The sequence below is a fragment of the Salvelinus alpinus genome, chromosome 9 (genome assembly GCF_045679555.1).
Source record: "Salvelinus alpinus chromosome 9, SLU_Salpinus.1, whole genome shotgun sequence".
Taxonomy (NCBI): Eukaryota; Metazoa; Chordata; class Actinopteri; order Salmoniformes; family Salmonidae; genus Salvelinus; species Salvelinus alpinus.
In genome coordinates this window covers 85,429,899-85,443,957 of record NC_092094.1, presented here as the reverse complement: position 1 = coordinate 85,443,957, position 14,059 = coordinate 85,429,899, and the positions used below count along the sequence as shown (strand labels likewise).

The 14,059-nt window shown below is 44.1% G+C and overlaps 1 protein-coding gene across 3 annotated transcripts in view; it reads left to right on the top strand.

Annotated features, from left to right (window-relative positions):
* The first annotated feature begins 19 nt into the window (after positions 1-19).
* The window catches only part of LOC139530863 (kinectin-like), a 48,962-nt gene continuing 34,922 nt past the window's right edge, over positions 20-14,059 (top strand). For 2 of the 3 annotated variants that reach the window (XM_071327620.1, XM_071327618.1), the window contains exon 1: positions 20-255. The gene's annotated coding sequence lies outside the window, so the exon portion shown is untranslated. Of the gene's footprint in view, positions 478-14,059 lie in introns of all 3 variants that reach the window. The other variant, XM_071327619.1, reaches the window with a different exon arrangement.

Sequence of the window (14,059 nt, the reverse complement as noted above, 5' to 3'; positions counted from 1 at the left end):
GGAGCAGGACAACAAGGGAGGGGCCCACATTTTAAACACCCACGTTGCTTCGAAACCCCTATCAGAGAAGAAGGCCCTGCCTTTTCTATATCCTCGTCTCCAGTCCTCTCTTCGTTGAATTTTACGCTGTGTGCTGAGACATATCGACCCGCCCCCGCGAAACAAGATACACAGGCAGCGTTGAGTTGTGCTGCTCTTGGGAACTCTCCATTTAATTTCAACATTTAGGAAACTGCGGCACTAAAACACCTCAGGGTATGTACATTGCATTTTCGCATACATTATTATTTATTTTTAAAATGAGCTAGTCACGCGAGGCTTTGCTTAGATGAAACAGTAATCTGGGCCTGGCACTAGCCCCAACGCACTACCGGAAAATCGGGACGCAAGAGCGGGTCAGATTTCAGGACAGAGGGCTGGGTGACTATAGGCGAGGCCTTTTTGTTGGGATTGGCTTCTCAGGTGCTGTACTCCTGGGTTAGTAGCTGTTCTGGGAACGTTATTTGTAAACTACAAATGATTTTGTTTCCAGCATTTCACCTGTTTTAAAATATAATAACTATGTCCGTGCGTATCGAGACGTCACTCACTGACCAGACAAGTTTTACCCGCAAGTGTCATGATTTGTAGCACGTTGACACAGATGGAACTGGCTAACGTAACGTTAATCACTTCATTTATTGCTGGCTGGCTAGCTAGTTTACCTTGGACAGCAAACTACTTAGCTAGCTGAACGTCCTGACCCAAAAAGATGGAGTACTTCGTTTGTGGCTAAAGTAAGGTAGGCTTCATTGGAAAAGCCGGAGTGGTTAGTTATCCATTAACTACCCACAAACATGTGCGCCCCTAGTCAAATAATGACAGTACGGCTTAGTAACTAGCTAGTTGGTATCCAAAGCAAGGCCTTACCAAAGCCCTCCCGTCAATATCGTGTCCACCATTCAGATGTAACGTTACGTTGCTAGCAAGTTACACTGAACAAATATATAAACGCAACATGTAAAGTTTTGGTCCCTTGTTTCATGAGTTGAAACATAAGAACCCAGAAATGTTCCAAACGCACAAAAAGCTACTTTCTCTCAAATGTGCTAAAATTAGTTTGCATTTCTTCTTTGCCAAGATGTGATCCACCGGACAGGTGTGACATATCAAGGTGATTAAATGGCATGATCACTACACAGGTGCACCTTGTGTTTGGGACAAAAGGCCACTAAAATATGCGGTTTTGTCACTCAACACAATGCCACATATCTCAGGTTTTGAGGGTGTGGTCAACTGGCATTCTGACTGCAGGAATGTCCACCAGAGCTGTTGCCAAGGAATTTAATGTTAATTTCTCTACCATAAGCTCTCTCCAACGTCATTTTATTTACTTTGTCACTATTTCCAACCAGCCTCATAAACGCAGACCACATGTATGATATTGGGCGAGCGGTTTGCTAATGTCAATGCTGTGAATCGAGTATCCCATGGTGTGGGTATGGGCAGGCAAAAGCTACAGACAACAAACATAATTGCATTTTATCAATGGCAATTTGAATGCACAGAGATACCGTGAAGTGATCCTGAGGCATATTCATGCCATTCATCGCTGCCACCACCTCATATTTCAGCATGATAATGCACGGCCCCACGTCGCATGGAAGCTGAAAATGTCCCAGTTCTTCCATGACCTGCATATTTACCAGACATGTCACCCATTGAGCATGTTTGGGACGCTCTGGATCAACGTGTGCGACAGCATGTTCCTGCCAATATCCAGCAACTTCGCACGCTATTGAAGAGTGGGACAACACTCCACAGGCCACAATCAACCGCCTGATCAACTCTATGCGAAGATGTCGTGCTGCATGAGGCAAATGGTGGTAACACCAGATACTAACTGGTTTACTGATTCATGCCTCTACCTTTTTTGCACATCTGTATTCCCAGTCAAATGAAATCCATAGATTGGGGCCTAATTCATTTATTTAAATTGACTTATTTCCTTATGAACTGTTGCTCAGTAAAATCTTTAATTGTTGCATTTATGTTTTTGTTAAGTACAGATAATACATTCGCATTATGGTTTGTAAGATAATAGCAGAACAATATCTAACCACAAGTGCTGCTTGCAAACTTACGTGCAAGGACATGGAAGGCATGCTAGCAGAGACTGAACATTTCATCACCTTGAAACAGAACTGATTAGCCTAGGGGCTAGGCCTTATGCAATACTAGCTAGGGGAGTTTTGCTTAGAACAGAGCCTGTTCTCATATTAAGCATGGCCAAAAACACCCATTGTGGGTAAAGGAAATTACTACTTTATCTGTAGAATAGTTTCATTAGCTAGCTGGTTACATTCACATCATTACACTGTTTTAATGGGTGGAGGGATGACTGTTTTGAATTGTCCCAGTCATCTGCGCCTAAATAGTTGTTAGGCTTATCATGTGATCTCTAATTGTCTAATAAAATTATTGTTGTGAACCTCACATCAGTGTGCATTTCTCTCCCACCATCTGTAGCTGTTGTGAAGAATGAGTGATCCTTGAGGTTTGTGTTTAACTAGCTAGGCTACTCCAGTATTTTGAAGATGATCTCTACTTGTCATGTCTAACATTTTAACTGGATAAAGTCCCCCAAGTGCTCTTATTCATTACGCAGCGACTTGTGTTGACAGGGGCCATCTACATAATCTGTATTGCATGACATTTGGTAAATGCTGTCCTTATGTTGCAGCCATATAAGCTATTTTTGCAGTAGGCGATATACGTCCTGACCCCTGGTCCTTTTCCTTACTTTAGGGCTGTAATTATTAGTCCAAAGAAGTTTTGCAACTAAAACAAGAGTTTCTATTGGACAAATTCAGTTAGGTTCTTCCCTGTTTGCCACCGTTTAAGAAACGTTTTGCAACAGATTCGGCGTAATTAATACACCCCAGTAATGATTGGTCAGTTAGGACTGTGTGTGTGTGTGTGTGAATGGCAGCCTTCTCTTGTGAGTCTTATTCCAGATATGGCTTGAAGGGGTGGTGGTTCTATTTGTTGGCACCCACAGGGCTGACTGCTGAGATACCTTATCAGGCGCTGCAGTAAACCTCATGGCTTAACCTGGATACTGAGGGATGTAATGGCTGGTTCTTATCAATGTCTCCCTCTCAGTATCTCTGTCTGTTGGGATTATTTGCAAGACTTAAATTATGCATGTTTTGGCCTGTTCAAGACTATATCCTACTGAAACATTAGCAGACAAAAAATAAGTTTAATGCTGTTATTTCTGAACACGGTATTACTGACACATATTACAGATACAGGTCAGGTGTAGTGTGCCCTTAAAGGCTGGTTTGTCATGTTCTGTTTTCTCTCCTTGAGGACTGATAGTTTATAAAGGGTTCCTGACACAGAGGCCACCATGTCTGTCCCTGCCAAAGCAGGAGCTCCAGCTAGCCAGTGGCTGGATTCCGGAGAGCCAATGGCCCGAGAGGGCTTTGTCGTCCGGGCTCATTTCCATGCTGGGACATGGCTCCTGTTGTACTGGGAAACTTTTTCACCCTCCAGTCTAAAGCATAGCTAGGGCTGAAAGCAAGCAGGCAAGCATGATGCGATTTACCCCACCCATCCTGTCCACACTGCCTTAGTGTTCTTTTCTGCTTAAGAGGTGTTTACTTTCACAGCTCCAGTCGTCCCGCCTAGGGTGTTTCCTGTTACGGTGGCTGCTCCGGTTTGGCCCTGAAAGGGTTTTTGGCCCAGCCCCTTGCTAATCAGTGGTGGCTTTTGCACCTATATATATTATGGTTTCTTTGTGTGTCTGTGTGACCTTGTATTCAAAATGTGAATTCTTCCATTGAGTACATTGTCCTATGCCCAATCATGCCCTTTTACTCCCAGCTCTTGTTATTGAGCAACTTTGGTTCATATTGTTAGCCTTGAAAGCCTCTAGTTGCTTTTACTGCTGGTATCATGATTCATGTCCAATATGGATGAAGTACTTTCAAATGAGGTATCCAATAAGCTCATTTTACTCAACAGATAAGCAAATCTCATTCAACAAAGAGATGTGGCAAAAAATCCTTGTGCCAATATTTGCTCTTCTGATCAACTAGAAACTGGCACATTAACCATTATGGGGTTTGAATAGGGGCAAATTCATGGAATTTAGACTGAACATTTTCCAAAAACACATTTACTTGGAACAATGCAGATGTGAAGTTTGGTAATAGAATGATGATAAAATCTGACTGTGACCAAGTTTTCCAAAAGCTCTGTTAAATATCTACTCCAAATTAAGATTCAAAGATGTCTGCAGAAAGAATGGGGTGTCTGCTGTGACGTGACACCTTGACACCAAACAGCATGTGAAAATTATTGTCAATCAGTGTTGCTTCCTAAGTGGACAGTTTGATTTCACAGAAGTGTGATTGACTTGGAGTTACATTGTGTTGTTTAAGTGTTCCCTTTATTTTTTTGAGCAGTGTATATATATATATATATTTTATCCTATGGGCGATTCATGATAGTCTTTTTTCTCTAAATATGCATTGTTGCACAATTTAAAGGTCAAGACACTGCATTTCAAACAGTCGTGAATAATCTAATGAATTCGGGGCTTGCTAAATTTATACCTAAGCTAAATATAAGCCTTCAACCCACATTTATTTGATAAACTTTTTCTTTTCTTTTTGCAAATAGCTGATCTGGCTTCCAAGTCCGTCTATGAAATGCCCTTTTTTGTTACAAATTCAACCAGAACCATGCGTAATGCACATTCACGACTAATGACTAAATTATTATAGCAGGCGTTATTGAAAATATAAACCATCTCAAGCACACCTGCTAGTGAGTAGCCAGCTAATCTTTTTTATATTTCAAGTCTAGCCAACTTGGATCTGTATCCACTTGGATCTATATGCTTGCTAACAAGGTAGAACAGTTTAATTATTATGGATACACCCTCCTGTCCATCTCCAACTGTTTGAACACCATAACTTGTTAACATTGTTTAGATGTTAAAATCAACTGGCCTTATTTCTCAGAATGAAAACGAGATGCCAATTTCTTATATAAATGTATTTTTATGCTCAATGTTGCACATTTATAAAACAGACTAGACAGCTAGCACAAAAGTATGTGGCTAAAATGCTGCCAGCAGTATGTGGTACCTCACGACCAACAGGGTTGGAAATTAACACCCGCCAAATGCGGTTGGATTTTTTCATTGGCGTGTAAAGGCATCTGCATGCTTCCCAGCCAAAACAGTTTGGAAGAGTTTGTGCATATATTATGTCGTTTTTGTTCGTTTTGGACTTCGGTAAGTTTTTTTTTTTTTGACTGTTCGGGCAACACATTTTTTTTTTCTAGAGGCATGCTGAAGTCTATAGCCAGAGTATATTTGTCGGTGATTGGTCAACAGTAGGGATTCTTCAATAAAGTCTTTGTCATTCAATGAGACTACTCGTTTTCATGCACATTTTGAGAAACAAAGTACCAAACATCTTAGTTAGATGTAAAATTACATGACGTAGATCTTCTAAGCAAAAACGTCAATTAATGACCGATTTCTTGAGTTCTCAGATTAATTTGGACTGGCTACGGTGTCTCTAAATGGACAAACGGCTGTTTTCTCGATTTCCCAGCTACTGTCTTTTTAAGGGAGTGTGCAAGCACACTCTTTCGGTTCTCGGCTAGGCGCCAGCTGAACAGAGACGTTCTTAACTTCTTTGGGCTAGGGGGCAGTATTTGGAAGTTTGGATGAATGAGGTTCCCAAAGTAAACTGCCTGTTAATCAGGCCCAGAAGCTAGGATATGCATATAATTGGTAGTATTGGATAGAAAACAACTGAGTATAACAGAACTAAAACCAGAGGACAATCCATCCAGATTGTTTTTACATTTCAGCTCACCCTTGATTACTATGGCTGTCAATGGGAATATAAAAGGAAGACCTCCCATATTGCAGTTCCTAGGGCTTCCACTAGATGTCAACAGTCTTTAGAAAGAGTTTCAGGCATGTTTTTTGAAAAATGAGTTAGATTTTGTAGTTTTAGTAAGTGGCTCCCATTTTGGCTGTAGTGTTCGTTGCGTGTTCCGGTGAGTGCGAGTACTTCGTTATTTATCTCCGGTAATGGTCTCCGGTATTCTCCGTCTTAAATTTGAACGTTTATTTACTTATTAGGGTACCTGAGGATTGATTAGGAATGTTGTTTGGAAGAAGTTTATTCGAACTTAGGGATTCATTTGTATGCATTTTGAATGAGGGAAACCGGTGGATTACTGAGTCTAGCGCGCCAATGAAACATTTTTTGGGACATAAAGAAGGACTTTATCGAACAAACGGACCATTTGTTATGTGGCTGGAACCCTTGTTATTGCAACCAGATGAAGATCTTCAAAGGTAGGTGATTTATTTTATCGCTATTTCTGACTTTCGTGACGCCTCTGCTTGGTTGGAAAATGTATGTAATGCTTTTGTGTGCGGGGCGCTGTTCTCAGATGGTGTGCTTACGCCGTAAAGCCTTTTTGAAATCTGACAATGCGGCTGGATTAACAAGAAGTTACGCTTTTAAATGATGTATGACACTTGTATTTTCATGAATGTTTAATATTACGATTTCTGTAATTTAAATTTTGCGCTCTGCAATTTCACCGGATATTGTCGAGGTGAGACGCTAGCGTCCCAATGATCCGTAAGAAGTTCAGGCATCATCATGCTTATTTCACTAGCCACACTTGGGAACTGTTATTTAAAATATATACACACACACACACACTACTGTTCAAAAGTTTGGGGTCACTTAGAAATGTCCTTGTTTGTGAAAGAAATGCAATTTTTTTTGTCGTCTATTTTAAAACCACATCAAATTGATCAGAAATGCATTGTTAATGTTGTAAAGGACTATTGTAGCTGGAAACAGCAGATTTTTTTATGGAATATCTACATAGGTGTGCAGAGGCCCATTATCAGCATCCATCACTCCTATGTTCCAAAGGAATGTTGTTAGCCTTTTAAAATTATAAACTTGGATTAGCTAACTGATCATTAGAAAACCCTTTTGAAATTTATTTAAGCACAGCTGAAAACTGTTCTGATTTAAAGAAGCAATACATCTGGCCTTCTTTAGACTAGTTGAGTATCTGGAGCATCAGCATTTGTGGGTTCGATTACAGGCTCAAAATGGCCAGAAACATCTATTCTTGTTCTGAGAAATTAAGGCTATTCCATGCGAGAAATTGCCAAGAAACTGAAGATCTCGTAGAATGCTGTGTACTACTCCCTTCACAGAACAGCGCAAACTGTCTCTAACCAGAATAGAATGAGTGGGAGGCCCCGGTGCACAACTGAGCGAGAGGACAAGTGCATTAAGGTGTCTAGTTTGAGAAACCGATGCCTCACAAGTCCTCAAATTTAGTACCCGCAAAACACCAGTCTCAACGTCAACAGTGTTGAGGTGACTCCGGGATGCTGGCCTTCTAGGCAGAGTTGCAAAGAAAAAGCCATTTCTGACTGGCTGATTTAAAAACTAAATAAACAAATAAAAAGATTTAAGATGGGCTAAAGAACACAGACCCTGGACAGAGGAAGATTGGAAAAAAAGTGTTATGGACAGACTAATCTGAGGTGTTCGGATCAAATGAAGAACATTCGTGAGATGCAGAAAAGATGCTGGAGGAGTGCTTGACGCCAACTGTCAAGCATAGTTGAGGCAATGTGATGGTCTGGGTGGTGGTGGTAAAGTGGGAGATTTGTACAGGGTAAAAGGAATCTTGAAGGAAGGCTATCACTCCATTTTGCAACGCCATGCCATACCCTGTGGACGGTGCTTAATTGTCCTGTTGTAGGAGGAAATTGGCTCCAATGACCTAAAGCACAGCTCCAAACTATGCAATAACTATTTGAGGAAGAAGTAGTCAGCTGGTAGTCTGTCTATAATGGAGTGGCCAGCACAGTCACCGGATCTCAAACCTATTGAGCTGTTGTGGGAGCAGCTTGACCGTATGGTACATAAGAAGTGCCCATCAAGCCAATCCAATTTGTGGGTGGTGCTTCAGGAAGCATGGGTTGAAATCTCAACAAATTGACAACTGGAATGCCAAAGGTCTGCAAGGCTGTAATTGCTGCAAGTGGAGGATTCTTTGACGAAAGCAGAGTTTGAAGGACACAATCATTATTTATAACCTTGTCAACATCTTGACTATTTCCTATTCATTTTGCAACTCATTTCATGTATGTTTTCATAGTAATGTCCTTGTTTTCCAAGTGACCCCAAACTTTTGAACGGTATTGTATGTGTATATAAGATATATATATATTATCCAAAGGCCACATGTAGAGTTTGGTCGAATTGACAAGAAAGGCTACTAAAGTGTGACTTTGTCCTTCTTGGCCAGTGATATCGTTTTCACATGCTAGCTTGTTTTTCAATGTTTTGAGTTTGCTGCAACTGTTGCTAGGAAGACGTCGCAGTCATATTTCTTTCTTTTTTTTTTTCACAGACAAGCGAGTGCCCAAGTTACCACAGTTATGGTACCTCCTGTAAAGGGCCAGCTGAACATTTCTCATCTAATGATTGTGCTTGATTGAGCATGGAGCACTCCTAAAATGTTATTCATAAACTTAGTCATTTCTTATCATTAAAACTCTCAAATACTTTAATTGTTCTCCTAGATCAGGTATTCCCCAGCGGTACGCACAATACCGTCAGGGGTACACCAAATAAAAATGTGATTCACATTAAAATAAATACTAAATGGACTGTTTGAAAATGTAAGGCCCACGTCCATAGAGACACATACCAGCTCTACTGGTAGTGCTGCTACTACCAATAGTACTACACCTGCACCTGTCAACAACACAAGCTGTTCTGCTTCCACGAGCACATCCAATGCTAGCATCAGTAATTCTACATTTGTTGTTAGCCCAGCTAGCATGGACACTACATTGATTTGGGGTTCACTTATATTGGGAGTAGTGCCTTTCCTCAGCCACAGTGTGTTATATGTGCAAAAGTACTCTCACAACTCGATGAAACCTTCACTCTTGCGCAGGCATTTAGAAACAAAACATGCCAATTTGAATAATAAGCCACGGGAGTTTGAGAGAGAATAAACACGACTTTTGAGAAGTAAGCCATGTATAAAAGCAACAGATACCATTTAATAAGAAGGGGCTAGAAGCGTCTTATATGGTGAGCTACCTAGTGGCTAGGACAGGCAAGCCCCATACTATAGTGGAGGACTTAATTCTTCCTGCTGCAACAGATATGGCTAGAACAATGCTAAAGGAAAAGGCCCAAAAAACTAAACAGACAATGCTTCCATCAAACAACACTGTCACGTTCCTGACCTGTTTTCTGTTGTTTTTTATGTGTTAGTCGGTCAGGGCGTGAGTGTGGGTGGGCATTCTATGTTATGTGTTTCTATGTTGGTTAATGGGTGACCTGATATGGTTCTCAATTAGAGGCAGGTGGTTTTCATCTCCTCTGATTGAGAACCATATTAAGGTAGGTGGTTTCACATTGTTTGTTGTGGGTGGTTGTCTCCTGTGTCTGTGTCTATGTTGCGCCACACAGGACTGTTTCGGTTTGTTTGTCCGTTCGTTCGTTTTGTGTAGTCATTTTTCCTGTTCGTGCGTTCTTCGTTACATGTAAGTTCTTACGTCCAGGTCTGTCTACTGTTGTTATTGTTATTTTGTAAAATTCTCAAGTGTTGTTTCGTGTTCGTCTATCATTTAAATAAATTCCTTATGTCTAATTACTACGCTGCAAATTGGTCCTCCGATCCTTCTCGCCTCTCCTCGTCCGAGGAGGAGGAATATGACGACTACCATTACAGAACCACCCACCAAACCCGGACCAAGCAGCGGGACTACGAACAGTGGTCCACTACACGGGAATTCTGGACATGGGAGGAAGTAAGGAAGGGAAAAGGACACTGGGCTCACATTGGGGAATATCGCCGCGCTCGTGAGGAGATGGAGGCAGCGAGAGCCCAAGATCGGAGATATGAAGGTACGCGGCTAGCACGGAAGCCCGTGAAGAAACCCCCCAAAAAAATTGGGGGGGGGCTAAGAGGTAGTGGGCCGAGGGCAGGTAGGAGACCTGCGCCCACTTCCCAGGCTAACCGTGGAGAGCGGGAGTACGGGCAGACACCGTGTTACGCAGTAGAGCGCACGGTGTCTCCTGTACGTGTTCATAGCCCGGTGCGGGTTATTCCACCTCCCCGCACTGGTAGGGCTAGATTGGGCATTGAGCCAGGTGCCATGAAGCCGGCTCAACGCGCCTGGTCTCCAGTGCGTCTCCTCGGGCCGGCATACATGGCACCAGCCTTACGCATGGTGTCCCCGGTTCGCCTACATAGCCCGGTGCGGGTTATTCCACCTCCCCGCACTGGTCGGGCGACGGGGAGCATTCAACCAGGTAAGGTTGGGCAGGCTCAATGCTCAAGGAAGCCAGTACGCCTGCACGGTCCGGTATTTCCGGCGCTACCTCCCCGCCCCAGCCCAGTACCACCAGTGCCTCCAGTTCCGGCACCACGCATCAAGCCTCCTGTGCGTCTCCAGAGCCCTGTACGCACTGTTCCTTCTCCCCGTACTCACCCTGATGTGCGTGCCCTCAGCCCGGTACCACCAGTGCCGGTACCACGCACCAGGCCTATAGTACGCCTTGAGAGTCCAGTGTGCCCTGTTGTTCCCCGCACTAGCCTGATGGTGCGTGTCCTTAGCCCGGTACCTCCAGTTCCGGTACCACGCACCAGGCCTACAGTGCGTCTCAGCCGGCCAGAGTCTGCCGTCTGCCCAGCGGCGCCTGAACTGCCCATCTGCCCAGCGGCGCCTGAACTGCCCGTCTGCCCAGCGGCGCCTGAACTGCCCGTCTGCCCAGCGGCGCCTGAACTGCCCGTCTGCCCAACGGCGCCTGAACTGCCCGTCTGCCAAGCGCCGCATGAACTGCCCGTCTGTACTGAGCCTTCAAAGCCGCCCGTCTGCCATGAGCCTGCAAAGCCGCCCGTCTGCCATGAGCCTTCAGAGCCATCCGCCAGACAGGAGCCGCTAGAGCCTACCGCCAGACAGGAGCCGCTAGAGCCTTCCGTCAGACAGGAGCCGCCAGAGCCTTCAGCCAGACAGGATCAGCAAGAGCCGTCAGCCAGCCATGACCAGCCAGAGCCGTCAGCCAGCCATGACCAGCCAGAGCCGTCAGCCAGCCATGACCAGCCAGAGCCGTCAGCCAGCCATGACCAGCCAGAGCCGTCAGCCAGCCATGACCAGCCAGAGCCGTCAGCCAGCCATGACCAGCCAGAGCCGTCAGCCAGCCATGACCAGCCAGAGCCGTCAGCCAGCCATGACCAGCCAGAGCCGTCAGCCAGCCAGAGCCGTCAGCCAGTCCGGAGCTGCCGTCCTTCAGTCCGGAGCTGCCCCTCAGTCCGGAGCTGCCGTCCCTCAGTCCGGAGCTGCCCCTTATCCCGGTGCTGCCCCTTGTCCCGGAGCTGCCCCTTGTCCCGGTGCTGCCCCTTGTCCCGGTGCTGCCCCTTGTCCCGGTGCTGCCCCTTGTCCCGGTGCTGCCCCTTGTCCCGGTGCCGCCGTCCTTCAGTCCGGAGCCGCCGTCCTTCAGTCCGGAGCCGCCGTCCTTCAGTCCGGAGCTGCCCCTTATCCCGGTTCTGCCCCTTAATTTAGGTGGGTTGAATAGGAGGGGGATACGGAAGCTGGGATTGACTATGGTGGGGTGGGGACCTCGCCCAGAGCCTGAGCCACCACCGTGGTCAGATGCCCACCCAGACCCTCCCCTAGACTTTTGGTGGTGCGTCCGGAGTACGCACCTTGAGGGGGGGGGGTTATGTCACGTTCCTGACCTGTTTTCTGTTGTTTTTTTATGTGTTAGTCGGTCAGGGCGTGAGTGTGGGTGGGCATTCTATGTTATGTGTTTCTATGTTGGTTAATGGGTGACCTGATATGGTTCTCAATTAGAGGCAGGTGGTTTTCATCTCCTCTGATTGAGAACCATATTAAGGTAGGTGGTTTCACATTGTTTGTTGTGGGTGGTTGTCTCCTGTGTCTGTGTCTATGTTGCGCCACACGGGACTGTTTCGGTTTGTTTGTCCGTTCGTTCGTTTTGTGTAGTCATTTTTCCTGTTTGTGCGTTCTTCGTTACATGTAAGTTCTTACGTCCAGGTCTGTCTACTGCGTTTGTTATTTTGTAAAATTCTCAAGTGTTGTTTCGTGTTCGTCTATCATTTAAATAAATTCCTTACGTCTAATTACTACGCTGCAAATTGGTCCTCCGATCCTTCTCGCCTCTCCTCGTCCGAGGAGGAGGAATATGACGACTACCGTTACAAACACTTTCACGACGCATCAATGACATGGCAGGAGATGTTTTGAAACAATTACTGCTTCACATGCAAGCCAGTGAATTCTATGCGTTACAGCTGGATGAGTCAACAGATGTGGCGGGCCTGGGCACAGCTCCTGGTATATGTGTGTTATGTTTATGGGGGTTCAATTAAGGAAGACTTCTTCTGGAAACAAGGACAACATGAGGAGGATATTTTTTAAGTACTGGACAGCTTTGTGATATCAAATGGACTTTGGTGGTCAAGATGTGTTGGTATCTGTACTGATGGTGCAAAAGCCATGACATGGAGACATAGTGGAGTGGTAACGCACATGCAAGCAGTTACTCCTGACGCCACTTGGGTACACTGCAGCATCCACCGAGATGCTCTTGCTGCCAAGGGAAAGCTTGAAAGACGTTTTGGACACTACAGTGAAAATGGTTAACTTTGTTAAAGCAAGGCCCCTGAACTCTCGTGTATTTTCTGCACTATGCAATGATATGGGCAGCAACCATGTAACGCTTTTACAACATACAGAAGTGCGCTGGTTATCAAGGGGCAAAGTATTGACAGGTCTTTTTTTTTATTGAGAAGAGTTAAACATTTTTTTTCTTTACTGACCATAATTTTCACTTGTCTGACTGCTTGCATTATGACGAGTTTCTCACACAACTCGCCTGAATGATCTGAATTAGAGGTCGACCGATTATGATTTTTCAATGCCGATACTGATTATTGGAGAACCAAAAAAAGCCGATGCCGATTTTTATTTATTTATTTGTAATAATGACAATTACAACTACTGAATGAACACTTATTTTAACCTAATATAATACATCAATAAAATCAATTTAGCCTCAAATAAATAATGAAACATGTTCAATTTGGTTTAAAACTTCTTGAGAATACAGGGGGTGCTATTTTCCCATTAGCATAATTTGCTCTACAGATTAAACTGCCTCTTATTCAATTATTGCTCTTACTATATGCATATAAATAATACCATTGGAAAGAAAACAATCTCTAGTTTCTAAAACCGTTTCAATTTTGTCTCTGAGTGATACAGAAGTCATTTGACAGCACTTTCCATGACCAAGAAGAAAAAAGCAAGATGTGTATGCCAGCTTCAACGCTCTGCCTATATATGGTCGTGCCCCCTATGACCCGAAACACACCTCATTGGCCTTCCTCTGGGTGTCAAGAGGACGTCAGAGGAAAAATATCTTGTTTATCTGGGACTGACGTGAAATGAGAGCTAATTCTTTGGCGTGACCGACAACTTCCTGTTCTCTAAATCGTGCGACTTGTAGCTGCGATTGTCTTCTGTTGTGCGGCCATTATGGATGAAAACTATCTCCGTCTCGAAGTTTGTTTGATACATGTGACCAGATCATCGTAATGTATGTTTTTTCAATATAGTTTAATCAGATTATTTGAATTTTTTCGGGAGTTTTGTGGTGTTCCGTTGTCTGATTTTATTTACGTTTGAGAGATCCGTGCCACTCGACCAGTACCTGTGCTAAATGGAGTGGGAAAGGAACAATTCTGAACGGAACCAACGACTCATCTTGACAAAGGACACTTTGATCAACATTCTGATGAAAGATCAGCCATAGTAAGACCCAATTTACGATGTTATATCATATCTGTTGTGCATGTGAACTGGCCGTGGGCGCCTAGCCGAATCTGCCTGGTATAGCTATGCTAATTTAGCGCTACATTTTGTTTTCGTTATAAAACATTTAATAAATCTGAA